Source organism: Peromyscus californicus, unplaced genomic scaffold (assembly GCF_007827085.1).
Source record: "Peromyscus californicus insignis strain IS unplaced genomic scaffold, ASM782708v3 Scaffold_9__1_contigs__length_137607984, whole genome shotgun sequence".
Taxonomy (NCBI): domain Eukaryota; kingdom Metazoa; phylum Chordata; class Mammalia; order Rodentia; family Cricetidae; genus Peromyscus; species Peromyscus californicus.
This window is the reverse complement of record NW_026294617.1, coordinates 124,520,635-124,528,680: the sequence shown is the minus strand read 5'-3', so window position 1 is coordinate 124,528,680 and position 8,046 is coordinate 124,520,635. Positions and strand designations below refer to the sequence as shown.

General features: G+C 36.0%; 1 long non-coding RNA gene across 1 annotated transcript in view; it reads left to right on the top strand.

The window, feature by feature from the left end:
* Positions 1-430: 430 nt before the first annotated feature.
* LOC128105495 (uncharacterized) overlaps positions 431-8,046 on the top strand; it is a 61,575-nt gene continuing 53,959 nt past the window's right edge. Inside the window, exon 1 of the long non-coding RNA XR_008216353.1 lies at positions 431-649. This is a non-coding gene — a long non-coding RNA (uncharacterized LOC128105495). The remainder of the gene's footprint in view (positions 650-8,046) is intronic.

Genomic DNA, 8,046 nt, shown 5'->3' with positions numbered 1-8,046 from the left:
TTTTCAACACTTAGAAATATATTGCCATAGTAGCAAGATGATGGTTACCTAGCCAGAGTGTTCTTGACAGTATGACTATTTTGGTTGTTGTTTTGAAATAAGTAATCTTTCTTATTCGGTCACTTTTCATTCAAGGCTATCTCAATTAGAGGAAGAATCAATCACCATGTGTTGTGTTCAGAGGCTGCCCAGTTTCCCAGAGCTGTCAATGCCCACGCTTGGCCTCAGAGGATTGCAATCCTGATAAGAAATCCGAAATGTAAAGGCTAGGCATGGGAAATCTTAGAACTGGAGGCAATAACAATTAGGATACTGTTTATTCGTTCAGAGACCAATGTGTAGGAGCAGAAATCAACCAGCTTCCTATTAATAATGCAGTTTGAACTTAGTTGCAAAAACATCGCTTCAGTCTGAGTTGGAGAGCCTCATTTTGATTCTTTTGTCTCCCAACAGTTATTTCACACTAAGATGCTGAGTGCTAAGCTGTTTTCCTGTCAAAGAGAAACTATGCTGATAGAATAGGTCTTTGTTCGCCTTTCTTTTCGGGAGTTGAGTGATAGCAATGTGAAAGAAGCAAGAAACAGGAGGAAGGAAGCAGGTTGAGGACTTCCTTCGGCTCTCACGCTGCTCTCTCTGCACCACACAATTTGTAAGTCCCGTTTAGTTCTTGCTCTGATAGAAAAACGGTGTTTTTATGTTGCAATATCAGAATTTTAGGAAGCTGTTTCTATTTTAAAAAGCCAACATCTGGAAGGTAGGATTTATAATGAATAAAATAGTCAGTAATGAAAATTGTATCCATATAAATATCTCTGAAAAGGATTGGAGGAGGCTATAACACTTGGGTGTCTTTCAATAGCTTGAAGTTGAATCATAAAAGCAAATGTGAGCCAGGGCATAGGTCTAACTAAAGAACAAAAACTGTAAACCATCTTAAATTGTAAAATCGAAGCATTACTGAAAACGTGCTGACTTTGTGTTTTTAAGCAGCCAACGGGCCTATGATTAGAAAACAGAAAGCCGAGGATTCCACAGTGTGTTTCAGTGTGAGAGAGGAGAGCAAAATGGAAGAGCATTTAGGAGAGTGGCCATTCGATGCTCTTTGAACTGCAGTTCTGTTATCCAGCCAGACCTCTGTGGGTTTTTGCCTTCATCAACTAGATCATGGACTTGATTAAGACATAAATTTTATCTTGGTAAAAAGTAAATGAGGCTTGAGCAATGTGAAAATTTGCATAATGTTTTTTAAATAGGATTTTCTCAGGAATTTCCATACAAGGTTTGTGAATTATTCAGCTTCAAGTCTGGACATTCCACTTTTGAAAGATATGATTGGTTAGAATTAAAATTAGTAATCTAAAATATTCCCATAGATCACACACAATTTTTAAAATTGTGTATGATTCAGGAAAAATGAGTATAGAACCAAAAATGAGAAGAAAAGCTAAATGATTTTCTACATTAGATTAATTCCATGAGTCTTACAAAGTCAAAAACTGGGTCCCATTCACTCTTGCTCCTCAGTAAGATGAGGGTTATTAATAGTGCTAACGGAGTAGATGCAAAATGTTTTTTTGAGCTGTACAACATCTGCCTAAGTCCTCACAAACTGAATGATGCATGCATTGGTCAAGTTCTATATACTAGTCATTTGCACACACTCATTCATTTCATGAGTAGAAAATATAGGATATAATTATGACATTCGCTGGATTTAGCTGAAACTAATTCTGTCCAGAATTACTAACAATTTCCACCCTGCACACTACAAAGCCTTACCCTGCTAGATGGACAGTATCTTTTCCCACTCCTAATTTTAACTTGAAAAATCACATCTCTGGAAACCCAATAACCTTTTTTTAAGAGTAGGAACAATAAAAAGATATATAATATATTCAGTTCCTAGCAGAGTGAATCACTGAGGCAACTTGCAAGATATGAAATGTATCTCTTACAGCTTAAACTTGGTTCTGTCAGAAAAGCAGTATTAAAATAGCAAGCTGATTGAACAACTGTGGGAGGGAAAAGAAAGGCATTAGCAAGCACATGAGTGAAGGAAAAAATAACCCTAAATACTGTCTTCATGAATGTAGAAGGAGATGGATTTTATCAGAATGAAAGGCTGAGGTTTTACTTAGTGAGCAATCTCAAAAGAAAAATAAATTAATTTCCTTTGGAATTAGTGAAGCTAACAATACCCAGACAATGCTGGCACCTACCCAGAACCTTCTTTCAAAACATCTTAGAGTGTTTTATTTCTTGCTGTAACTATAAATTAAGAAAAGTCAGTATCTTCCACTTTATAGAATGACAAAATAGCAGCCCTTCATTTCCTTCTCCTAGTTTTCTTAAATTAAGCCAGTGCTCTTGTTTTGTCTTTATTAGAACAATAGAGCCAATGCTTTCGAAGTGTCTATTGAATGAGAAAACAATTTAAATAAGTTAAATTACTTATTAAATTGTAGGCAAGTTTTTTTTTAACCTTAAATCCCATTCCTTACTATAGTTCTCAATTGCTATTTTAATTTTAAATGCTATTAGATATCAAAAAGATATTTTGGACTGGACAAAGTGATCATTTATTCAACAAAAATTAAATGGTTGCTTCAAGCATACGAAGATGAATGTAGCAAAATGTCCACCCTCAAGAAGCCTACAGTCTACTGCAGTAGAAAACCACAGCCCCACCAATAACTGTAAAATGATACAATAAATATGACCATAGAGACTGCCTAGCAATATTATTGTGGCTTCAAAAAAGACTATCAAACACAGAAGGAAGTGAGTGAGGACTCTGGACACTTCAAGGCTACTTCTTGGAAAAGGTTATTGATGAAAAGAACAAAAAGGGCTAAGGAACAGATTCCTGTAAGAGGTGTATGCTGGGGTCTCCCAGCTTGCCCCAAGCTTGAAGTTTTACAGGACTCAACATGTTTCACAGCTATACCTTATAACAGTAAGTGTGCAAAGCAAAATCAACCAGGGAAAAAGGGTACAGCAGAACACTGTACTATACAGGCCTTGACACAAATAACCTCAGGGAAGCAGAAATTACTTAGAGGCACCCTTGCAGGAGTGACTACATTATCTGAAGGGGCACTCTTTGGAGGACAGACCAAATTTTACGCTGGAAGAAGAAACATGAACTAAAATATCCTGTTGTGAACCTATAGCCATGGTGACCAGAGGCAGCAGTTTGGTATGGCAGGCATCTTCTGTTGCATGAGCTAGGCAACACTCAGGAACTGGCTGAAGCTAGAGATGGAGGCTTGGAATCATGAGCTTTGACTTTGTCTATCAGTAATAGAGGACTAACAAAAGTTCAGCAGGAGTGGGAGAAGATCAAAAGTCATCTTGAAAATCTAACACTAGTTGATGAGGCTCTCAGAAGATCAACTGCCCCCATGTGCCCTTGTGACTAAGGCAACATGGTGTGGTGGGAAGCATTGACTTTGGGATTCCAGTGTCCCAGTCCCAGCTCTGTCATGTACAAGCTATGTGACATTTGTCCACTTAACCTCCTGTGCTTCGATGTTTTCCCTTCTTAAAGTGAACAATAACAGTTTGCAACTGCATGGTATTCAAATGAGAATTAAAAGATTTACTTGTATTTCATTAAAGAGAAGGCACGGTCAACTGCAAGACACATCAGGAAACAGAAAACACTGCCAATAAAATTATGACTCAATACTTTCTCATCACTTAAAATTTCAGCATAGCTGTGATTTGGAGACAGTTTTTTTCCTTTCTATTTTACTATTTATGTATACATAAAAAGCAAAATATAAATGAAATAAATTTATGGTTGTTCTGAAGAAGGTATTTAATTCTGAACCTTCATTCTCTCCCAGTTGCTTCACTGATAGAAATTTTGGTCTTTTCCTGACTTTATGAATATATGCTGTCTTTTGGTTTCAGTGCTGAATCATCACATAATCATTCCACAATGTTTTAACACTTCAATTCAATATAGATGCCAACAATGCTTATAACTCAGCACTGAGTTGTGGTGCACACACAGACAAGTATGACTTTGGTAAGACACACAAGGACAGTGTGACTCTGCCGAGCTGGCATCAGGGCAGCCACCAGGACTTCCCTGTTTCAGGGAGGGTAAAATCTGGAAAGATATCAATGCAATATAGTAAGGCAAGGGGTAGCGCTTCCCAACCTCTCTGCTGCAGCAGTCCTTCCCAAAGCCCTGTAAGAGGTCTGGAGATACTCACACAATCATACAGTTGAGAAACTTGTCCTTAACTTAGGAAAGAAGGTTTTCAGTCAATGACCTAAGCCTCCATTTTAAGAATCTAGAAAAATAAAAGTGGATTAAGCTAAAATTTAATATATATATATATATATATATATATATATACATTAAAGAAATATTTAAGATAGGAAAGCAGCAAACTAAAAAAACAAACTACAAAACAATCCAAATCGAAAGTCATTTCCTTTGAGAGATTTATGAAATTTATTAACCCCTAGTAAGGCAGATGAAGAAAAATATTACAAAGTATAAAAATCTTTAATATCATTAATTAAAAAAAGATATCACCCAACAAATATTTTTAAAGAGACTAAAAGAAATACTATGAGTAATTGTACAGCAATAAATTAGACAACTAAATGAAATAGACATATTTTGAAGAACACATCATACCAAAATCGGTGTAGAATAAATAAAAAGTTAAGATAATGACATACATATATAAGTGGTAGGCAGACTCAAAAGTCTGTATGGTAGTTATCCCTACTTGCTCCCTGTGTCCTTAGGAAAATTGCCTCCCATAAGAATAGGTAAAACTTGTAACTTACTTTGCAGGAAGAGAAGGGAACCTTGATGAGCTGTGATCACCACAATTACGCTAAATGAGATTTAAACTTCCATTTTCTTAGCTGACCCACCCCCATTGGCGTTGATGAAGTTGCTGTGTAGACAGTTCACATGACAAGGAGCTAAAAGAAGCCTGTGACCTACAATGGGCAAGAAGATGAGGCCACATATCCAAACCAGAACTGGTCCACATTGAATAAACTTAGTAGCAGCTCCTTTTCCACCTAAACCTCCAGGTCACCTTTGAGTCACTCTGAAGCAGGAGACTCAGCTAAGCCACACCTGGACACCTTTCACCTCGTGAAAGCATGAGACAAGATGTTAAGTGTTTGTTGCTGTATGCTTCTAAGTCTGTGGGAATTCGGATAGATAAATAATAAAACCCTATTTTTAATTTCATGAATGATTTAAAAAATTTTTTGAAGAAAAATTTAGGCCCCCCAAAACTCAACTGATAAATTCTATTAAACACCCAATGAAGATATAGTATAAATCTAATAAAAATTATTTTAGAGTGCAGAGGGGTAAGGTATACTTTTCAACTGATTTCATAAGGCCACCATAACCCAGAAATTAAAACCTGATAAAGATATTACAAGAGAAAACAGTTATAAATGAATACATAGACTGCTGGATATTGTTATAAATTTCTTTCACTAAAATTAATAAATTGAATTTAGAAATACATACAAAGGAAAATATACCATAATCAAGTAGGTTTATCCCAGGAATGGCAGGTTGAGCCAATATCTGAAAAATCTATCAATGTAATTTATCACATTAACAAAACAAATGACATAAAAAAAATCTCAGTCAGAAGAAAAGAACATTTGACAGTGCTTGCCCATAATAAAAACTCTCGGCAGGCTAGGAATAAATGAACATTTAATTGTGCCACTAAAGGCAACTAAATACCATCAACAGTAACATCATATTTAATCATTAAAAGTTCAGACTGGAAGCAAGGTGAAAATATCTGATCTTGCTGATTTCCACATTTCACTGGAAGTTCCAGAAAATAGAACAAATGAAGACAAATACTTAAAAGACAAATATTGAAAGTAGCAAAATTGTAATTATTCACTAATAATGTGATAGAATATATAGTAAATCTTAACAAATCTACCCAGAAAAGATAACTGCAAAATGAATTTAATATATTACAAAACACAATTCATTATTTAAAAACCAGTTTTCTTTCTTATTTTTAACTACTATGATTCCTTAGAACTTGAAATTTTTTATTGTATTTTTTTATTTAACTTTAAATATATTTTGATCATATTCTTCTCCTCCCCCAAGTCCCTGCAGATCCCTCCCAACCTGCGTGGGGAGGGGGTCTAGGGGAAAGGAGAGTTTGGAGAAGAACTGGGAGGAGTGGAGGAAGGGGGAGCTGCAGTCAGGATGTATTGTGTGAGAGAAGAAAGAATAAAAATTTTAAAAAGAAAAAGAAAATGAAAATGTGAAGTCAAAATAAGTAACAACAACAGAAGCGAAACAAAATAAAACGAAAACAACAGCCCAAAAGAAAGCAAAGCAAGGGTTGGGGATTTAGCTCAGTGGTAGAGTGCTTGCCTGGCAAGCACAAGGCCCTGGGTTCGGTCCTCAGCTCCAGAAAAAAAAGAAAAGAAAGCAAAGCAAACAAAACAAAACAACAAAACAAACAACAACTAAAACAAAAAATAGATAATAAAAAAGAAAGAAAGAAAGAAAAAAATACCCCCCACCAAGTAAAAGCACACAAAAACCTGTGGAGTCCATTTTATGTTGGCCAACGACTGACCATGAGGCCTGTCCTGGAGTATGGTGATATTTTATTTGTACTGAAATGTGATTTTACTTGTATGTTAATAAATAAAGTTGCCTGGGGATCAGAGCTAAATGCAAGCCATTTAGCAGAAGTCCAGTGGTGGTAGCACACGCCCTTAATCCAATCACAAGGCAGGCAGAGTCTTTGTGTGGTCAAGGACACAGCCAAGCTTGGTGACCCAAACCTTTAATACCAGTGCCAACCATAGAGACCTGGACGTCTGTATAGACAGGCAGTGATGAGGAAGTCATGTGGTTGGGTTTAGAGCCAATGAGAAGGCAGAACAGAAAGGCAATAAAAAAATAGTCACACAGGAAGAAAGTCTCTCTCTCTCTGAGGAAGCGATGGCAGCGAGCGGTAAGCTAAAGGCTATTCGCTAGTGCTCTGATCTCTTGGACTTTTAACTCTGTATTTGGCTCCATGTTTCTTATTGAATAAGACTGTTTAGAATTTCGTCTATACTGGAGTGGTTGATATACCCAGTGTCACTCCAAAGGTTAAAATACAATTTATAATAGTTTTTAAACCATCCATTTTCTTGTTTAAAACTTGATAAAAATGTGGAAGAACTCAAAATTAAATATTTCAAAAATACCCCTGAGAAAAATAAATAGACATTTATAGATGGAAAGGCCTGGAGATGACACAATCTTGTTACAATGACTATTTTCCCCAAATAGATCAATGGCTCAAATGCAACCCCTTCAAAATTACAGCAGAATTTAAAAAACAGCTTCAAATTATTTCTAAACCTTCAAATAAATGAAATGGATATAGAATTGCCTAAACAGTCTTGAAGAAGTTTTGGAAAAGTAGGAAGACCTGAATTCAAGAATACTAAAGCCCAATAAAAAGGACAGTGTGATGTTGACAAAGGAGATGGGAACCAATGAGGATGTGAGCCAGGAAACCGGCCCTGCTGTGCAAGGTCATCTGATTTTCTGAATTTGTTTTTAAACTATGGTATCAAGTCAATGAGAAGACATGTCTTTTTAATAAACTATACACAAATAACTGCATGTCTTTATGGAAACCAAGGAATAAACTTGAATTCTGGCTTCACATACTTGGCAGAAGTTAAATATACTGACAACGCCAGAGCCACAAAACATCTAAAAGAAAATATAGGACTCACTGGAATTGGCAAAGAACAAAAAACAACAACAATTTTAAAAATTTGCTTTTTTAATATTTCAAGAAAAAATTGGAATTCATCGAAAATTAAATTTCCTGCTTTTCAAAATACACCACTATAAAAATAAATGAGCAAACCATAGACTGGAGAAAATATTTGATGGTATAGCCAGATTGGATACCTCTCTCTCTCTCTCTCTCTCTCTCTCTCTCTCTCTCTCTCTCTCTCTCTCTCTCTCTCTCTCACACACACACACACACACACACA